The 21,836-nt window shown below is 41.7% G+C and overlaps 1 protein-coding gene and 1 long non-coding RNA gene across 7 annotated transcripts in view; one reads left to right on the forward strand and one right to left on the reverse strand.

Annotated features, from left to right (window-relative positions):
• Nucleotides 1–21,836, reverse strand: part of Gabrg3 (gamma-aminobutyric acid type A receptor subunit gamma3) — a 226,897-nt gene that overhangs the window by 66,348 nt on the left and 138,713 nt on the right. The gene's annotated exons all lie outside the window — the stretch shown is intronic.
• LOC150044217 (uncharacterized) overlaps nucleotides 1–21,836 on the forward strand; it is a 69,562-nt gene that overhangs the window by 12,455 nt on the left and 35,271 nt on the right. The window contains exon 3 of one of the 3 annotated variants that reach the window (XR_016533224.1): nucleotides 18,108–18,490. The exons of 1 other annotated variant lie outside the window; for it this stretch is intronic. This is a non-coding gene — a long non-coding RNA (uncharacterized LOC150044217). Of the gene's footprint in view, nucleotides 1–7,492; nucleotides 8,019–18,107; nucleotides 18,491–21,836 lie in introns of those variants that run through there. One more of the 3 variants, XR_016533226.1, reaches the window with a different exon arrangement.

Raw genomic sequence — 21,836 nt, forward strand, 5'->3', positions numbered from 1 at the left:
ACTGCCACAGTTGAATGTTGATTAACTGCATAGATTAGAAACCACTATTTAGCATGATAAGCACACACCAAAAAAACCCACCTGTTCATCTAGATAGCAACAAGCTGGCATGTCTTTCCTGCTTCAATGCACAGAATGGACATCAATTAACTGATGTCCTGGGTCTTCATCGTTTTGGAAAAATTCAGTGAAATATCTGCTATTACTACATACCAATGGAAGGTAAACTGAAGCCCTGCCACTCATTTCGCCTTTCAATTTACTCCTCTGGCTGGGTTCATATGGAATGGTAAATGGGAAGTAAGATCCACTAGGTTAAGTTTTTCAAGTGAATAATACCAAATGCTTACAAGTTGTTGTTATGACTGTGGAAAGGCTTCACTCCTGATACCGAAAATAACTTCACATAGTACATTAAGAACAACAATCACAAAGGTAAACCGTTTGTTTCCATATCCTAGAGTTCATTTTAAGTAGAAAGATATAAGGTTACATAATTTTACATTGTGCTGATATAAGAATACTCTACTGTGTCAAGTGAAAAAAGTCAGGTTCTAGATTTTCATATGTTTCCTCTGGCACAACTTCTCCATTTCTTAAAAAAAATCATCATAGTAATTTCCCTATGAAGCTGTTTTGGTCAAAAAGTAGAATTGTAAGCCCCCCACACACAAATAAATAGATAAATAAATAAAATATTCCCTGAGTATATTCAATCTATTTGGATAATTCTTTACTTGATGTTGATTTTTTAGCCTTATCTCTATTATTAAACAGCTGTAGGTAAGAGATAGCTCATCCAAGTAGGAAATAAATTACACGTCTCCTTCCAACTTGACTATTATGAATGCGTATGATCTGGATCACCCAATATCACCTGTTCATTTTGCCTTTGTTGTTGACCAGAATAACACATTTCACAATTAGAGACACTTGAGGGAAAGGCAAAGATCTCATCTACTCAGAAAAATGTAATTTGTATTCATCTAAATTTAAATAATTCTGATGCTTTCACTCAAAATTAACTTTGCCTGAATTTTTGTCACATTTGAAACAGATTATTTTGGAAGTACATTATCATAGCAATGTCTCTTTTTCTCATTAAAGGTATGCATTGACTTATCATAGCAAACCTGTAAAGTTGTACAATTAAAAGAATGTTCCAAAAATAAGAACAAGGGCAGGGTACCAGTGGTTCTTGTGGGTAATCCTAGCTACCCAGGAGGCTGAAATATGAGGAACATGATTCGAAGTCAGCTAGGGCAGGAAATTTCATGAGTTTCTTACCTCCAGTAAACTACTCAGAAAAAGCCAGAAGTGCTGCTGAGGCTCAAATGGTAGAGCACAAGCTGTGAGCACAAAGAAGCTCAGGCCAAGATGACTTTCCATTAGAATATTAAGTGTTGGCTCTTACATCTATCAAAGAATTTGTATGGGAAAGGGTAACAATGTTCAAGAAGTAATGTCCTCACTACGTTACGAATGTAACTATAACCCCTCTATACATCACCTTGATAACAAAATTTTTTAAAAAATGGACTCTGGTCCATCGAATAGAAAACACAAGAGACCGAATGAAGGACTCATTCTTCTTTGCAATCTACTAGAAAGTTGAAGTCATGCTGTAAATTTGCATCCTAATTTCCTGCAAGACAGGTACTTCCAAAGGGGACATACCTGAGCTCACATTACCTAAAACAGAATCTGCTGGAGCCTTGTCATAGCCGGCACTCGACACAATAAATTTGATGGAGTGCTAGGGGATATGTCTGAACTATAGTAAGGGTTGGAATCTTATAGGCACAGTATTAGAGGACCCAATGTTTTGATGAATTTCAAAGACCTCACAAGATAAAGCAGTAGGGAGAGGCAGGCTGAGGGAATCACAGGAACCTTGTTATGAATATGCCCACAATATTCTCCATAGCAACTCATTATGATAAGGTCATGAGTAGAGCCTTATGCTAGCTGGAGGAAGGGCTTTCCCTTATGCCAGACATCTGTGGTCATTCCGAGCCACTAAGATGATGTATGAATATAGTTGAGTGGACCTCACCTTCATTAAAACCACTAGAAACATGGACACCAAGGAGAGAAAGGAAGTGAGGAGGAAAACCAACGTTTGTGAACGGTCCAGTGCAGACCCAGTGCCTCAAAAATACTGAGGTTGCTGGGAAATGATATGAAAACCTGATCTGCTCACATTGTGGCATGCACACACACACATACATGTTTATTTTTAATAATATTTTATAATATACATGTCATGCATGTCATGTCATATATTATTGAGTCATGTATAGTAGCAGTGGGATAAATCTTATGACAAGAAACAGACTTTCTCTCAGGAGCAGTAATTAATTAGGGAAACTATGAGTCAAGGGGGTTATAAAACAAGGCCATAGCAGAAGTCTGAGGCATTTGGCATCCACACTACAATGAACAATAAACACAGCCCAGCTCCTGGCCAGATTAAACCAAATGTTAACATGTAGACCTATTTAACTCGAGTCCTATGATCTCATGACATATCTGCTTTCAACAACAGCAACAAAAAAAGAAATCACAAGGTATACAAATAACAAGAAAAAAATTACACTGCAGGGGGGCAAACTCGCATCAGAACTAGAGAAGATATGACATAGATATTTAAATTATAGGCATGAAAACTAAAGTAACTGTAACTGATGGATGTTACTGGATCTTATAAAAGAGCAAAACATGTAAGATGGGCAAAAAATAATGATGTGATCATCCTTTTGATAGCTGTCATCATGCAGTGTATATGTCTGTTCAACGCATCTCACAATACTCCTTGAATGTCAGTAACACAAAGCAAAGAAAACCTGTAACACATTCACTCCAGGCTGTATGACCAGGCTAAATGTTCAGCTGGTTAGAGAATCTGCAATTTTTTCTTGGCAATTTTTTTCTTACTTCTTTTTTTTTTTTCTTTTTGGTGCTAGTCCTAAGGTTTGAACTCAGTGCTTGGGTGCTGTCTCTTAGCTTCTTTTGCTTAAGGCTAGCACTCTCTCACCTTACCCACCACTCCACTTTGAGCTTTCTGCTAATTGTAGATAAAAGTGTCATGGACTTTCTTAATCAGGCTGGCTTCAAACCTTGAACCTCAAAGCTCAACCTCCCTAGTAGCTCTGATAACAGGTGTGAGCCATCAGCACCCAGATTTTTCTGGCAATCTTTGCATTGTATTATTTTCCTCTTACAAATACTTCTGATGCTTGGTGCTCAATTTAATCATCATGATTGACAAGGCTGAGAGACTTCAATACGTCCTAGGCAGGCATAATGAAGTGGAAATTGAGAAACTGATATATTAAGTAGATCTGCCAATAAATATTTACTTTCGTCAAGGTCTAGTATTTTCAGTACATTTGTTGGTAAATTCCACTCAAAGCATATTTGAAGAATGGCTTGGTTTCACAAGAGCTGAAGATTGAATAGTCTACTAAAACAGAAAGCAATCTCCATAGGCAATTCTACACACTGTACTTAGGATTTGAATGAATGGTTTCATTGCATACCTGAAGAAGAAAGAACAGAGTGGGTATCTCTCCTTTGGAATCCTCAGGATTTTAGAAGAGTATCAAGGGGACTTTGTCAGTATCCACATCTGTAAGGATTGCATGAGTGTGTGTGCTGGTACTGGGACTTGAATTCATGGCCCCGTGTTCTCATTTGGCTTTTTTGTTTCTCAAGGCTGGTGCTCTACTACTTGAGCCACATTCCAGTTTGGGCTTTTTGATGATTCATTGGAGATAAGAATCTTACAAACTTTCATGCGTACGTTGACCTTGAACCACAAGCCTCAGATCTCATCCTCATGAGTAGCAAGAATTACAAGCATGGGCCTCCATGCACAGTCTCCAAAGGTTTTCTTCTGTGTCCTGTCATCCCAGTTGAAGGTTTCCGTCATGTGTGCTAAAGCAATTGCTAGAATCATGTGCAATTATTAGGCAAAGTCGCTGCATTACCTCATTTTGAAGCAGCTACTGATAGGTGACTCATTACGAGGTTTAGTAACCCTGATTCTTGGTGATCTGCCTTTACAAGTTGGCAAAACCAGCAGCATTTTGTCCCAGGTACTGATGCCAGCTACTGCTAGGGTCTACTCTGCAGTGTTCCTGCCAAAAGTTACCATAAGAATAAGATATTACTATTTTAGTATAAGATAACTGGTCTACCCACCATATTGTCAGTTCAAAACACTGAAACAAAACAACCCAACCCCCATTAAATGATGCCAAAGAGAACACCCAGAATACTGATGATCATTTACAGTGGGTGTTGGGCTGGAAAGAATAGAAAGTTTGTGTGTATGTGTGCAGTGTGTGCCTGTGGCAATGACTCCTAAGCTATAAAGATCACTATCAGGACAAATAATGAGCATTAAATAACACCTAGAGGTTAGGTAATGGTTTCGTGTTTAATGTAATTTCCTGACTATTTTCAATGTACTCTGATGATACAAAAGAATTTTCCTTTTTATTTAAAAAATAAATAGCTGGGTGTCTGTTGCTCATGGTTGTAATCTTAGCTACTCAGGAGGCTGAGATCTGAAGATCATGGTTTGAAGCCAACCCAGGTAGGAAAGGTCATGAGACTGTTTTTATCAATTAATTACCAAAAAGTCTAGAAATATAGCTGAGGCTCAAGTGAAAGAATGCCAAACTTGAGTAAAAAAAAAAAAAAAAACTCAGGGTCAGGGCCCAGACCCTGAGTTTAAGCCCTGGACCATCAGAAAATGAAATAAAATAATTAAAATATATTTAGGAGTAAAGTGTAAAACACAAAATATGTTCAACATGATTTCAAGTGGGTCAGAAAACAAAAAGTTTTCTATGTGTGTATGTCTGTGTAAAACTGTAGGGAAAGGTAGGGGAGAGTTAAGTAAGTATGGTTAAAATATTAACACTGGCAAATGTGAGAATAAGGTATGCATTGTTGTTTATCCTGATCTTGTATTTTACTTGTCATCATGAAATTCACTGAAACTAAAATGGCAAAAAAAAAAAGTGGCTCACTCCTCTAATCTTGGCTACTCAGAAGGTTGAGATCTGAGGCTCATGAATCAAACTAGCCTAGTCCAACAAATTCAGGAGACTTCTTATCTTCAATTAACCACAGAAAAGTAAATAGGGAGGCGGTGTTCAAGTGGTAGAACACCAACTTTTAGTGAAAAAGCAAAAGAGGGCTGAGAGGCCCAGAGTTCAAACTCCACTTCCAGCACACACAGACCCAAAATATACTAATTCACACGGAATAAGAAGCAGCAGTGTTCTGTGTAAGATGGGAACTGGCTGTGGATCTTAGTCTTGCATGTAGTATTTGATTTTCATTTACACTAGCCTGGCAGCTGGGTTACTTATATCAGCTATGACTGTTCTGGAGTAGATTGGTAAGCATGCTGGCTAAGAGAGAACAGATTTTTCTCCAAGCTAGTACTACTCTATGGAAGCTAAGAGATTGTTCTGCAAGACATCCTGCCTTCCCTTTGTGGGTGACTGAAGATGAATCTTCTATGGGAGTGGGGGAAATGTGGACGTAATGTATATTTAGAGCAGGGAAAAGATGTGTAATTTCTTTTGTGGAATTGGAGCCAAGGCCTTGTACTCGCTAAACACTTCCTTGCCCACTAACCTACACTCCCTATCCCCACAGCGTTTGTTTTTTTTTTTTTATCTGAATCAGGGCGTGATTTTCCAGATGATATTTATAATCCTATCTCCATGTTCCCCATGGACCATGTCTTCAAAGGACAATTATTCCTCCCACACGGAACTGCCCGTTGTCTAGGAAACATCACTGCATCCTGGTCACCCATTACAGCCAAATTATAGCTGCCTCAAGACACACAGAAACCCACTTTACCATACAAAATGGTGTTATCAGTGCCCAGAGAGCCACAGCCACACAGCCTGGGTGGTAGCAAGTCAGTTAACTTTCATAAAACCAGGAGTAGCTTTTCATGATGTAAGATGAGTACAATGACAGAAAATCTGGTTTCTCTCCTCCCCTCCTCTCCCATTCCCTCTCCTTTTTTTTCACTTCCTTTTTTTTTTCCCTTCCTCTTCTCCTTCCCTTCCCTTCCTTTCCTGCCAGTTCTGAGGCTTAATCTCAGGACCTTGTACCCCTGCTTGCCATTATTTGGTTCTGTTATTTTTATTTTGCCAGTCCTGGGGCCTGAGCACTGTCCTTGGGCCTTCTCAAGGCTGATACTCTACCAGTTGAGCCACAGTGCCACTTCCAGCTTTTTTCTGTATATGTGAACCCAGGGCTTTGTGCATGCTAGACAAGCACTCTACCACTAGGCCAAACTCCCAGCTCCTGGCTTGTTCTTTTCCCACTCAACCCTCGTGCTCTACTGCTTAATCCACATTTCCATCTCTAGCTTTTTGCTGGTTAATTGGAGATAACAGTCCTAGGGACTTTTGTGCTCAGGCTGGCTTCAAACCCCAGTCCTCAGATGCCATCTTTCTGAATAGCTAGGATTGAGAAATTTGATTTCCCAAAGGTTTACTTAGGATATTGTGCACAAATACTTTTTTTGTATAATTTCATGCACATACCATGATACTGTCAAGCTAAATGCGATCAGAGATATATTCTTTGCAGAATGATGGTTTTTTTTTTATCTTGGAATAGAATAGCTTTACAGTGGGGATAAATATAATACAGGCCTGGGCCTGGAAAAGGTGGGTCTCTCCAATTGTTCAGTCCTGGGGTTTGAACTCAAGGCCTGGGTGCTATCCCTGACCATTTTTTGTTTGTTGGTTGGTTGGTTGGTTTCTGCTCAAGGCTAATACTCTTTTTGAGCAACAGGTTGACTTTTGGTTTTATTTTTTATTTTAATTTAATTTTTATTTTTTGCTGGTTAATTGGAGATAAGAGTGTCAAGGACTTTCCTGTAGGACCTGGCTTTGAACTGCGATTCTCAGAGCTCAGCCTCAGATTAGGATTACAGGCATGTGCTATAGCACCTGGCTTGGCATACTTTTTTAAATGCTATCATTTTTATTTCCTTACCACCTCCTTTTTCTGGTTTCCCAGGTGATTCTGGGGTCACGGTACCATCACAAAATAATATCCTTGGTTAAGTTACAAACAAAAAAAAAATTCACAAGCACCATCCCAGCTTTTTCATTCTCCTCTGTCCCTGCCAGCTGTAAACTCCAGATGTAGAAACTGGTCCATCTTGGCTCATTGCTTTAGCAATGACTTACACCACACTTGCAGCCTTGGAGAGCTTTTGCCCATAATATCTCTAGAGAAAAGAATCTCATCTCATTTGCCTGCCTTTGTGATTAGTATGCAGATTCTGCCCTTTCTCACGCACATCATAGGTATTTTCAGTCATCCCTGAAGTCAACCACTAGAGTCTTCCCGACTCATCCAGATGGGACGGCAGCCCATGAAAAATAATGATCATCTGCCTCTTGGCCTTCCCTGAATGAAGCCATCTGTTTTGTCCCAGGCAGCACCCATCGTGAAGCAGACCCTTCTTCCTCTCGGTAGCTGCTCTTCCTCATCAGCTGATGTAGAAGAAAATGGCCACTCCTAGCTCACAGCTCTATCTAGAGTGACAGAAACCAAGTGAGGACAGAGGCCTGGTGAGGCCTGCAGGATAGCATGCTTTGGCCTGTTCCTGGGACATCCCCATATGCCTTTCCTTTCAACCTGGAGGTTTCGGCTGCTGTCTTGTCCTGCCAGGGGGCTCGCCAGAGTAACAAATAAAGAAAAGACCAGTGGCTTGCTCATTGTATACTTGTCCAAGTCAATTCGAAGGAAGTTCACCCAGGAAAATCATGTTCCTCCAGAAAGAGCCGAGGGACAGCACCCAGGCCCGGAGATCAAGCCCCATGACAGACGAAAACACAACACAACACAAAACAATACCATGCATAGAAGAAGTGCATTGGAGAGCCTTAAGCTTTGACAAAGATGTGCTGACCAGCTTGGCATAACTTCTCTGGTTTATGTAAGCTTCCGCTTTGAATCTCTGCTACAGAAAAGCATAGTCTGGATTTGGCTTCAGAAGTAGATGAATGAAAATGAAAGGTATCATCTATTAGGCATCCAGAAATACAATGTATGGCTGCCCACCCATACTCCAGCATCAAGATACTGTCCTTTGTATTTTTATGTCTCCTGTTGTTTTATGTCTTATTATGTCTTCAGCCCAGGGGAATAGATTGCAAATGATTGTTTTCTCAGCTTCAAATCAGCATTTATAAGAATATCTGGCTGATGTACAATGGTATTGTTTATTCTAACTTGGTTTTATGTTTAATTTGTTGACTTGCAAAAAATTAAAAATAATAACCCTGAATAAATATATCTCTTCTCATTAAATGAAGTTTTGGTTATGGGCCATTGGGAAGAATAGTAAAATCTGATTACACTCGAATGCACTGCCAAAAAGAAAAAGGGAAAAAAGTCTGAGAGGGAAGTATGGCAATAAACAATGTTAAAAGTGCATCTTAAAGATACAGCATTTTAAACAAAGCGGGCTGTGGTGTCTTTCCCCTGCCCACAAATACCACTATTCCCCCTTCCTCTCCCTCCACTTCCTTTTCTCCTCCCTTCCTCTGTCTTGCTGTTTCTTTCTGTCTCCCTCTCCTCTTTTCCCTTCCTCTGTTTCCCTGTCTGTTTGTTCCTCTGTCTGTCTTTCTGTCTGTCTTGTCTGTCTCCTAGTTTGGGTTGGTCCAAATGGCCTCAGAGACCCCTGGATAGGGGCAGCAGAGGGGAGTTCACCTCTCTGTGCAGAAAGATAGCCTGCAGTGCAGGCCCATAACCAGAAGGGGCCACTGTAGCTCTGGGATGAGCCATGTCTTCTCCTGGCCCCCACCCCTAGCCTTGGGCCCTTCCTGGCTTTGCCCTCACCCTCAAGCAAAATCTCAGTGCAGTGGTATCTACAAGTGTCCAGGATCCAGACAGAAGCTGTCCCTGAACTTCTGTCCCTCAACAGGGGAGCTCAAACCAACAGAATACCTTCCTACAAACCAACAGGACTGCCTACATGCTGACCTGTAATTCTCTTGCTCTTTGGTCATACACATACAAACTGGACTTTCAGGTGTGTGCGTGTGTGTGTGTGTGTGTGTGTGTGTGTGTGTGTGTGTGTGTGTGAGAGAGAGAGAGAGAGAGAGAGAGAGAGAGAGAGAGAGAGACAGAGACAGAGACAGAGACAGAGACAGAGAGAGACAGAGACAGAGAGAGCGCCGGTACTGGGCTTAAACTCAGGACCTTATGCAGTCACTTGGTTTTTTTCCCATCAAGGCTGGTGTTTCACCACTTGAGCCACAAGTTTTTTTTTTTTTTCTGATCAGTGGAAGAGTCTTTATGCAGACTTTTCTGGCTAGGCTGACTTTGAACTGGGATTTTCAGATCTCAGCATTATGAATAGCTAGAATTATAGGCGTGAGATTTTTCCTTTTAACTTTTCCCTGATGACTAATGGAGTCAGTAATCTTTTCATGTCCCAAATATCCACCTGCAGCCTTTCTTTAAAGAGAAGTAGGCTGAGATCCTTTTTGCCTGTGTATACCGTGATACTATATTCTTATTTTTTAGCCATGCAGTTGTATACTCAGTATCTTTTATCTTTGCTCTTCTCATGATGTTGCTTATTTACATGCAGGAGATGGCCCATGTATGGCCTCCCTCCCAGCAGTCACAAGGTAACAGCTTTTAAGTCAGAGATAAGCTAAGCTAAGCCAGCAGAGACAGACTCTGCTTGTTGATGGACGAAACTCCCTAGAGGCTCCTGGCACAGCACAGCTGAGCATTGATCGCTGTCTTCTTAGAGTTATCAGCCATGCTTTCTCATTGGAAGGTGCTCTAGTTAGAAATGATTGTGCAGGCTCTAGGAATCCTGGGTAATCGAACTGCGGAAGTGCATGTCTTATACCTCCTATAGGACTTCCTCGCATCACTGGGGCTGCATCCTGCATGGGCAATGCTGACATTAGGGGTAAAAGATGCCATGTCATCCCACCAGTATGGCCTGATACACGATCTCTCACTGGAGTGGAGATATGTGGAGCATAGATTTATCTCTTGGCTGAGCCTCCCAGGACCCCAAAGAAAGGTTGGACAGGAAGCAGAGAAGGGTTGGAGGCCATAACGAAGGAGGTGGCTGGTGCTTGTTAGTGAACCAATCATTACAGCAATGGACAAGCACTCTGACAGTTTTGTTAATGACAGAACAGGAAACAGCAGGAGGCAAGTGCCAGGATTCACACAATGATTTCTCTAGCCCCAGGGCCAGGTGGGCACTTGATGAGAACAAAGTGGATTCAGACATCTGCAAGGAGACAGGGAGCAGACAGAAGGGGAGGAAGAATGCCTGCCTAAGCTCAGCGAAGATGGAGTTATATTTAAAAGGAGAGAGGGAAACAGAAGAAGAAACATATGGATGGCTGGTTAGACGTCACATGGGAAATGTGTGGATTCAACACAACATCAAGCTCTTTCCGCCTTTGCAATGTCTCCTGGTCATCAATTAATGTATAACAAGATAACACAGATACCAAATGCTTATTGAATGAGTTTTGTGTTGTTTTATTTAATCTTGTGCCAGTACTGGGGCCTCAAACTCAAGGACTTTCATTCTCCCTTAGCTTTTCCATTCATGGCTAGCGCTCTACCACTTGAGCAATTCCTTCAATTGTGGATTTTGGGAGGGGTTTGTTTTGTTTTTTGATTCTGGGGGGACATGGGGCTCTAACTCAAGGGGTGCTGCCCCTGAGCTTTTGCACATAAGGCTTTTGCACTCTACTACTTTGAACCACAGCACCACTTCTGGTTTTCTGATGCTTAATTGGAAATAATAGTCTCAAGGACTTTCCTTCCTGAGCTGGCTTTTAACTGCAATCCTAAGATCTTAGACTCCAAACTAGCGAGGATTACAGATGTGAGCCATCACTGCCCTTCAGCTAGTACTGACTGCAAAGTGGTCGATGTGTTCGCTTTATCTGAGCTTTATATTCCATAGGATTCCCTGAGTCTTTTTTTAAAATCATAGTTTGGCTAAAGGTATAGGAAAGAAAAGAACTAGCAATACCTCTCCAGATACATGAGTGAAAGTGAGTGGGGCTCCAGCTGTCTCTATCCAGCTGTCTCTGCATGACAAAGGCTAACAGAGAGATGGAGATTATGTCAGCTAGTGGGTCAGCAATGCCACTCTCTGACAGTCTTCAGAGAATCTGAGATACAGAAAATCAAAGTGCTCTCCAGAGTGGGGCTGCAGCGGCCTAGAGAGAGCTGCATGTCAGCTGCTGAAGCAAGACCAGGACACAAAAACACTCTTGTCAGGGCCTTCTGTCCACCTCATCGCATATGGCTGACTGCTCATCTCTGTGCATGCTCCAGATCAGGCCTGGGGATCTTCCTTCTCCTAGGTCCATTATCTGCAGTGCCACTTCTAGCTACAGCCTGGTGGAACTGAAATGCTTAGCAGAGAGAGCCCTTCTTCTAGACTCCCGGAGCCAAGGGAAGTGAGGAGTGAGTTTCTACAATTCATTTGGCAATTAATTGATGGCTCACTGACACATCTGTCTGACTTAGTCTACTTTCTGTTGCTATAATGGACTGAATGTTTTATAAAAGATACAGGCCTGGAGCTCTGGAAGCTGGGAAATCAAAAAGCCTAGCACCAGTATGAGTTTGGCATCTCCCCTCAATTTTTCTAATTGGCATATATTAACTGCAATTGAAATACATATGAAAGGCTTTTCCAAGGTCAGCTCCAACTTGAAAGCAGATTGGACATTGTCAGCTGTCCATTTTTATCATAGGAGAAGCTGGGCTGGCTGAAGGTCGGTTATTGGCTTAGATCAGTCCTGAGATTGCAGGGAAACAACCACCTTGAACTCTGAAGTGACGGATCAGGACAGGGAGTCCGGTAAAGACCCATGGATCTGGAGTCAGAGCGCAGGTGTCTTGAGCAAAGTGGGGAAAATGGAAGGAGTTGCTGCTAGAGGCTTTTGGAAGCTAAGTTGGAACTGGCATGAATGATGGGGAGAAACTTTATAGGGAATCTCTCTAGTATAGTCATAGGCTTTACTTCCAGGAACCCTGAAAATATTCCAAGCAAGAATCCACATGAAGCCCCCTTGCTTTCTCAGGCAAGAGGAGATTAAGAAATATTCCTAGAACATTCATCATTAACAGAGATCTAATACAATGGGGAAGGAGTTTTGTCAGGGCCTTGGCCTCCCCTTCCAGTTCCAGCCTTCCTGCCTTACCAAAGGGATGGGGAAGGAGCAGGGGAGGCTGGGCTTCCCAAAGAGGATGAAAGAGGTTGAATAAGGGCCAAAGAAATGATTGACAACGATGGAAACGGAACAAGGAAACTTGTTGAAGTTGTTTTGGGAAGGGGGTAAGACAAAAAGGGAGAGAAAGGGGAAATGATCAGGATACACCATTCATGTGAGAAGGGAAAGCAACAGTGGAATGTGCCCACTATATCATTAATGTATGCTTAGAAATCAAAATGAGGGGGCTGGGGATACATGGCTAGTGGTAGAGTGCTTGTCTAGTATGCCTGAAACCCTGGGTTCCATTCCATCAGTACCACATACATAGAAGAAGCCAGAAGTGGTGCTATAGCTCATGTGGCAGATCACTAGCCTTGAGCAAACAAAAGCAGCTCAGGGACAGTGCCCAGGCCCTGAGTTAAAGTTCCAGGACTGCAAACAACCAAGTAAAAAATAACAACAACAACAAACCAAAATGATTTCCATACAATTTACATGGTACCCGGTGTTTTGAGTGTATCAGATGCGAGCAAGAGATGACTGAAAGTGTGTGGGAGAATATGGGGGTGGAGGAGAGGGGAGGTTATGCAAATGCTGCATTTTATAGACAGGGTGTTGAGCTTCCAGGGTTTTTGCTATCCTCCAGGAAGCTAGAACTTACCTCTTGTGGATACCGATGGACCAATGTAATTTCTTGATTCCAGAAAACTCCCCACTGCCCACTCTTTACCACACCACAAAAGAAGGGCTCCAGTCTAATAAAGTAGATTAAAGCAGAGAAAGCTCTAAGGTGCAGACTGTCTCCAAGGAGTGCTCAGAGAAAGCCCAGCTCAGAAAGGGAGGGGAACAGGAGGATACCTGAGGTATTTTTAACCTCCGACACTAAAGCCTACAGCGTTACACACATAAATGCATATTTTCATACAAAAAAATCTATGCATTTGGGTATGAACTATCTACTAATATAGCCAATAGAACTTGCTTAGTTTTCAACTATGCGACGCATATATTTAAAATTGCTGCAAGAATGGGATTTAACTGTTCCAGGTATAGAGGAAAAGATTAGGTTGACAAGATGATGGATTTGTTAATTAGCTTGATTGACTCTGCAATTCATACTAGATCAAAACATCACAGTGTACCTCATAAATATAAATAACTACTATTTGCCAACTAAAAATAAATACTTTTTTTTTAACCTATAAGGCCTGCCAGAGGACAAAACAGTTAATCAAAGAAGTGAACAAAAGCAGTCTTCAGAGGTAAAGCAGTCATTTGAGCTATATTTACAAATATTATAGATATTAGAATTCTCCAAAAAATGTAAACAGCTGTGATTAGAATGCTAGGAGTTCCAATGGAAGAAAAAGGTATTGTGCCAAAACAAGGGGATAATGTAAAGCTGAGTTCTGGGAATAGTGGGAGATAATTAAACAGAAACAACATAAACACAGTACAGCAACAAAAATGAACAATGTCTTCATAGGCTCATGAGTACACTCGTGAAAGTCAATGGAAGAACTGGTAGCTCTGAAGGAGACTAATTCAAATTTCTCAGATAAATAGGGAAAGAATAAAACAGAGTGGGACATCCAAGAGCTGAGGAATAATTGCAATGCATAGTATAACACACACATAATTAAAGTATCAGAAAGGAGGAGAAAAAAGTAGAAGAAATAGTTGAGGTGCTACAATAATGATTAAGAACATGTCAAAATTGAAGAAAGACCAAAAAAATTTACAATACAAGAACTTTAGAAGAACACAAGACTTAAAATAAACAAAGACTAATATAAGATGAAATTAAAAACACCACTGAGATATACTCAAACTGCAGAAAATCAAAATCAGCCAATTATGGAAAAGGCTAGGAAATGAAAGGTATAAATCTCAACAGCTGAGAAACAAGAACAAGAATTACAGTATACTTCTTGTTATAAACCAAGCAAACTGTGAAGTAAAATTCAGGAGGCTCCATGCTTTTGTGGAACAGATCATAATAGTTTATTTGAAGGTCTGAAGACCCAGCACTCCCCTGTTTCTTTGGAAATACATCACTCAGATGCATTGTTCCCATAAATTGAGGTGTTGAATTGAGATCCCTTTGTACAATGACTTAAGGATATTAAAGAGAAGTAAAATAAATTTTTTAAAAGTTGAACCTGATATTTGTCACATGTATGCTCCAATCTCTTGGGGATTATTTTATAATATTATTTTATTTATACAAGCTGGAGGCTATATATCATCCACTAAGCTATAGCCTCTGTATTGCTGGCCTGACTCTGAGAAACATCTAGAATTAACTGAACATTCCCACGCCCATTTGGTGCGTTTCAACATTCATTGCCCTGACCTCTGTCTAGGCTATCACAACAAAATCCCATAACTAGATTGTTTAGCCTCTGGTGGTCCCAGATCCATACAGCTTGCCCTGGATATACTTCAGCTACATCCTATTTTTAAACTCTTGTCTTGTTACCTTTTCTTTGGAATATGACTTTGAGACTTGTGGCTGTATGGCTGGATGGGTAACAGCGTTAAGATTCTCCTAATTAACTAACCACCTGCTAAGTCAAATAGCATTCTCCCAAATGAGGCATTGCACGGGTTATATCTTCCCGAGCTATTAATGCAAATGGTTTTCCTAAGACAGCCTCCTACACAGAGTAAATATCTACTAAGCACCTCCTGAGTGGGACATTTAGAAATCCACCAAAGACGTGCTTCATACATCCCCCAAGAGCAACACGACCAAACTTCCTTGAAAACATCGACTTAGTGTATGAAAAAGAGCCATTTATAATCCAGAGGTGTTGACAGGCAGTCTTCCCGATTAGGTTATGGCTTCCATAGCCCAGCAGGAACAACGATTTGGTTTACTCATTTCCATCGTTCTCACGCTGGTACGTTGATGCAACGCACCTGTCGATCTGAGATGCTCTGGGTTCCTCCTAGAGTCTAGCACTGCATGATGGGTAGCAGGATGACCTTCTTTGACCTTCCTGTCCTGGTAACATGGGTACATCAGCTGCTGAGAGGGCTGGAGCCCTGGCAGTTTCTCCTGAACCACAGAGTGCTACGTTCACAGTTCACATTCCTTGTGCCCTGCCAGGAGCTCCTCAGGAAGCTAAGCTATGAAAATGGAGGTTCAAAGCCTGCCTGAGCTAAGACAGTTATCTCCAGTGAACCAGGAGCAAGTCAGTACTGGAGGCAGAGCTCAAGTGGTAGAGTACCATCAGTGAGATAGATAGATAGATAGATAGATAGATAGATAGATAGATAGATAGATAGATAGATACATACATACATACATACATACATACACACACACACACACAGAGAGATGGATGGATAGAAAGATAGATATAGATGGATTGATGGATAGATAGGCAGATGGATAGAAAGATTTGTTTTTAAAGCCACGCAACAGCTTAAGGCCTTGAGTTCAAGCCCCAACACCATAAAATAAATAAATGAATAAATGAAAACAGTCCTAGCAGATTGCCAGTGGCTCGTGCCAATAGTCCAGATGCTGCAATCTGAGGATTGGGGATTTGAAGTCAGCCAGAAAGCCCTTCAGATGCTTATCTCCAGTTAACCACCAGAAAAGCTGCAAATGGAGGATAAAAGCTCAAGGACAGCATTCAGGCTCTGAGTTCAATCCTCAGGACTGGCAAAATAAAAATAAAAATAAACACATAATCAAACAAAAATAAAATAGTCTTCATTATATGTTGTCAGTAAGAACATAATTCTAAACCTGAAGGCTCATCAAAATGGAAGCGATGAGAGAAAGATTCTTCATGCTAACACTAATAAAATATAGGAAGATACACCATGCTAATGCTGATCAAACTGTATGATGCTTTTCAGAGGCAGAAAGTGATAATATGGACTGATAGAAGAAAGCAGCAGATAGGATAGTAGGGTATGGTTTTGAGATCCTTAAAACCCAGTTGTGGTGACATGCAGACACACTGAAGCTGAGATTGACTGACTGGCATTTACTCCTTCTTTTTTCCTCCCTCAAATTAATCACCTCGGGAGAATAGAATCTTGCCTCTTAAAATTCAGAAAAGCCGCCAACTTTTCTCAGTCATCTCCAGCTTCACAGCCACCGCGCTGACATCGCCTAGCTCATTTCCGTAGCTCCAGCATGGCTCCCAGATACGAGTTGCCAGAGAGGGGAAACAAAACAAAGTGCCAATATTTTTAAAATTTTCACTCAAAATAAGTGTCCCGGAGCAGAGTTATGCCTCAGCAAAATCTATCCGTGTCTCCCAGCCCGAGTTTCAGTTTGAGCTCCAATTGGCCTCTTCTGATAATAGAAATAATAATAACCAAGAATAACCATGAATAAAGAGCCTCTGTCGGGATGTGTGGGCTGTGTATTTTCTACATTCCTCGTCAGCATTCTGCTCCAATCAAACCCCAGCATGGTCCTCAATCCCCAATGGTATTGACAGGTGGCCTCGCTGGTTTAGTTTCCGAAAGGTGTTGAAGGAAAACAAAAACAAAAACAAAATCCCACAGAGCCTCTGGGCAGGGATTGCAAGGCACCTATGTGTGTGCTCTAGGAAAGAGAACTCGGGGTGTTTCCAGTGCTAAGCTCCTGAGTTGGTCCTATTACAGTTATGGGCTGCCAACCCAGGCTCCCAGATATTCAAATTGGTTCCATGGTTAATTAATTAATTGATGTACAAGTCCTAGGGCTTGAATTCAAGGCCTGGGAAGTGTCCCTGAGTTGATTTTTTTTTTTGCTCAAAGCAAAAAAGAAAAAAGCCAAAACACTCTACCATTCGAGCACTCTACCACTTGAGTTCTAGCTCCATTAACAGCTTATTTGTTGTTTTCCGTCAGGTTTTTTAGGCATGGATAATTGGAGGTAAGAGTCTCACAGACTTTCCTCCCCTGCTTGGCTTCAAACTGTGATCCTCAGATCTCAGTTTTTTTTAATAGCTAGGATTACAGATGTGAGCTACTGGTACCTAGCTCCATATCTGTATATTTCTTTATGTAGCTGATTCTGGGGTTTGACCGAAGGGACTGGGCATTGTCCCTCAGTTTCTTTTGTTCAAGTTTGGTGCTCTATCACTTTCGCCACAGCTCCACTTCCACCTTTTGCTACACTGATTGAAGACAAAGTTCTCATAGACTGTTCTGCCTAAGCTGGCTTTGAACTTTGATCCCCGTATTTCATCCTCCTGAGTAACTAGGATTACAGGTGTGAGCCACTGACACTTGGCTCCATGTTTATTTTTTAAAGTTTTGTAAAATTCTAGCAAACTAATGGCGTTATATGCCGTCACCTACCACAACAAAAACACACAAAGTAGCTAGACAGTTTTTATATTTACTTCTCCAAATATTGCTTATTATTAAGTCTTGATATGGGTCAAAAAAGAAAGCAAGAAAATGGAAAAACAAGAAAAATAACCAGAAAAGCAAAATAGCATTGTTTTCCCATTAAAAATAAAAAAGAGGGGCCAGGAATTTGACCTAGTGGCAGAGTGCTTGCCTAGCATGCATGAAGACCCGGGTTCGATTCCTCAGCACCACATACATAGAAAAAAGCCGGAAGTGGTGCTGAGGCTCAAGTGGTAGAGCTCTAGCCTTGAGAAAACCCAAGGACAGTGCTCAGGCCCTGAACCCAAGCCCAGGACTGGCAAAAAAAAAAAGAAATCTTGACTATCATCATATTTCCATCACATTAATCACATTATCTCTGCAAAAGTACCCTGAAAAACAAAACAAAAAGCTGAAGTACAATGTAAATACACAAGAGGGCTCTGGCCCGGGCCACTAATCTAGTAAAATGTCTTTCAGGCTCTCCAAATCTGTTCAACTGTCTGCACAGCATGTCAAGCATCTTGTTTCTCCCTCCCATCACCAGTATGCAGCCTCAAAGTTTACACCAAGACCTCTCTGTTCCTAAAAACTGGTTTGCAAAAGGCAAGCGCCATCTGGCATCTGTGGCTCACACCTGGAATCCTAGCTTCTCTGGAGGCTGAGATCTGAGGATTCTATTTCCATGGCTGCCTGTGCAGATCAAACTCAAGAGACTCTTCATCTCCAACCAGCCATCCAAAAGCCAGAAGTAAAGCTGTGGCTCAAGCGGTAGAGCTCCAGCCCTGAGAAAACAGCCTTGTGAGAGCATGAAACTCTGATTTAAAGGATTGCCACACACAAATAAAGGCAAATGTCATACAAAATAGGTGCCAGAATTATAAAGGATATAGCAAAGGATCCTTCCTAACAAAGCAATCTTCTCTCAGCCTGATTTCTTTTGTATCCTCTCTCGAGACTTTTCTGCCTCATGAGTTATACAGTATTTTTTTTTAGGCTTGGTTGCATGAGAAATAGAAAATTTACAGTAGTAAATCAAGCAAATGATGCCCTGGTGATTAGAATTACAGTGATTACTGCCAAAGCTCCACTTCTCCTTCACTGACATTCAGTGTTCACTTTATTTATGCAAGATTTGAGATACAGAAGAGTTTTCTGACCCCACTCACTGGTGCCATGTTTATGTTTGATGATGTAAAAAAAAAAAAAAAACAAAACCCTGAGTACCTTCCAGTCATTCGTTCTATGGAGAAGACAGTAGAAATCACGCACCTGCTTCCATCTTTAATTCAGAGGCAACCCAAAGTTTACCAGTTCCCTTAGACAGACTTAACCTTGTGGGGTAGATTATTCAAAACAGTGAGACAAATCCAGTCTGAAAGGCACGTAGTGAAGTTGTCGTCGTTGTGTGCACCTTAGAGGGCAGTCCAGTCCATGGGACCCAACGTCACTTCCGGAATACCTTGGGGAAATCCCAAGGCCAACCAAAATCTGTGCAAATCACCCTCACCCTCACTCCTGTTTCTATTAGCCTGATGTTCTCACAGATGCCTGCATGTTTGGCCACATCAAGTAGGAGTCTCTTAGGGTGTGTCCAGAGCCTCTCCCATCCTGTCCTCCCTGTCATTTCCTTCACCTTTCTGCTCAATAGTTTGAGTAGGTGAGGGGAGTCCTCTGATTTAAGATGAAGAGGAGTCCGTTGCTGTGATAAAATTAGGCATGTGAAAAAAAAGTCCCCCATCTCTACCATGTCTTCCTAATACGTCCACAGCTCCCCTCCAGCTGCTTCCAGGTTCAAGGCCGAGCTTGGGTCTGTGGACTTGGGCAGACATTGTGTCGGGCAGATTAGAGTACGTGGTGAGAAACCTCTTCTTGGAAGTCCAGTTTTCTCTAGCAAGTCTCTTTTCTCTGTAGGACACACAGCGTTTGATGGCAGCCAGTAGCATATGTAGTTTTGGTGATTAACTCCTCCAGCAGGGAGAAAGATATTCCAAAAGCCTTGTGCTACTTCCCTTCCTTCCAGAACAGCAGGCTTGGGGGCGGTGAGGGGTGGTCTTTTATGCTGGGAAGTCCCACCTGGTCAATAATCCACCTTATTTATGCACTTGCAAGGCAGGCAAAGAAAAGAAGAGGTTTAACGTGGCTGAGATGAGCCAGGCTACTAAGAACTCCTGCAAAGACTGATGGACAAGGATAGACAAAGAAGTACATTTGGCTCTCCAAAGCACACTGCTCTCACAGGAAGAAGGGCTTGATTAGTAGTTCCTAGAAATAAGTCTTGGTAGGCTCACTGCTGTAATCCTACTTACTTAGGACATTCAGATCTGAGGATCAAGGCTGGAAGCCAGCCTGGCAGAAAAGTCTCCAATGAACCACCAGAAAGAAAAAAAAAGCTGTAAATGGAGGTATGGCATTGAGGGGAAAAAAGCCAAACAAGAATGTGATTCAAGCTCCCACAATGGTGGCAACCAAACACCCAAATATATCTTAGCTTGTTTAGTTTGTTTCTCTGCACAGAAAATCAACCTTTGCTATGTCTTATAGTCATCAGTATATAAATATATATACATATATATGGATATTATATGGATATCCTGTCTGCCTCAGCTCAGTCCCTGCCTCCAGAAACAAAATATAACAATCCAGGGTCTGAATAAAACTCAATAGTAATGAACTTAAACTCAGACTGCAAAATGCCACAGTGAGGAAATTTAGCCAAATTCGTGATTGGTTCCCATTGTCCTTTGACCTAGCCAGGATGTGTTGACAAGAAAATGACACTGTTCTGGCTGGGAAGAAAGACGGGTATGAAGAGGCAATGAAAACCCACACACCAAAGCTCCATTCATCCTGCTTACTCGAGGATTAAGAAGGCTACAAAGCATTCGAGAACCTTAGGAGCAAAGCAAGAAAGCCACGCTGATGTCTGTGTGTCTTTCCTGCCAACAGTCAGGGCTCATATTCAGAGCCATCCCCAGTGCGGGAGGGACTGTTGTTGCTTGGCATCGAGGCTCTCCAAGTCCACATTTAGATATGAACTACACTGTGGCTCTATGCATCTGTGAATTACAGATCCACGGATGCCACATTCCGGGGGTTCAACCAAGTGCAAATTCTAGAAAGTCTTAGCACCTTGCATGGGCCACCCGCTGGTTGCTAAGGTGAATTCAGGTGATTGAAGTGAGTACAGTGTTTGCTATGACTTGCAATCTAGAGGTGATTCCACAGGATACACAGAATTCCTATGCAAATATGCACTTTCATATTAAGCAGCTCAGCCCCTATAGCTTGTGTCACTCTGGGGTGACAAGGTGAGTTTTGGATTCCATCCTGTGTGGATGCTAAGGGACAACTGTAGACAGTCTCTGACATAGTAATAGGAAAATATGCCAATTTTTGTGACACGGAGAATAGCATTCTATAGACAAACTGCCTTTAGTACATCTTCCAAGCAAATATATTGACAAGTGCTTTAAAGACACATGAGCAGCTGGGTGCCAGTGGCGTATGCTTGTAATCCTACCTACTCAAGTGGCTGAGATCTGAGGATCACAGTTCAAAGTCAGCCCTGGCCCCCAAAATTCATTAGTTCTTTAATTCATTAATTCTTACTTCTAATTAAGCAACCCTCCCAAAAAAGCTATGGCTCAAGTAATAGAGCAAAAATTTCAGGGACAGTACAAAGACCATGAGCTCAAGCCCTGAAACAAGCATGCACACACCAGGACCACCCCCCTCACACACACACACACACACACACACACACACACACACACACACAATTAGGACCAACTTAAATCATGAGGTTTTGTTTGTGCGTGAGACTTAGATTATACATATGTCTATACGTGTACATTTATGTTAGACAAGACTCATAACTGACTGGAGTGGAAAATCTAGCACTGAGAGAGTAAAGAAACAGAGTTTATATCCAGAAAAGGAGGCTCTGAGATGTAGAATGCCTGGGTTTGATTCTCAGTGGGATGATAGAAAGGGAGGGAGGGAATGAGGGAGGAAGAAAGGAAAGGAAGAAGGGAAGAAGAAAGGAAGGAAGGAAGGGAGAAAGAAGAAACAGGAAGTAAAAGAGGGAAAGAAGGAGGGGATGTTCACAAATAGGGAGAAAAATGAGGGAAGAATGGAGAGCATTTCTTATTTATTTATTTATTTATTTATTGCCAGTCCTGGGGCTTGAACTCGGGCTGAGCACTT

The sequence above is a fragment of the Megascapheus bottae genome, chromosome 30, assembly GCF_031878675.1.
Source record: "Megascapheus bottae isolate mThoBot1 chromosome 30, mThoBot2.hap1, whole genome shotgun sequence".
Taxonomy (NCBI): Eukaryota; Metazoa; Chordata; class Mammalia; order Rodentia; family Geomyidae; genus Megascapheus; species Megascapheus bottae.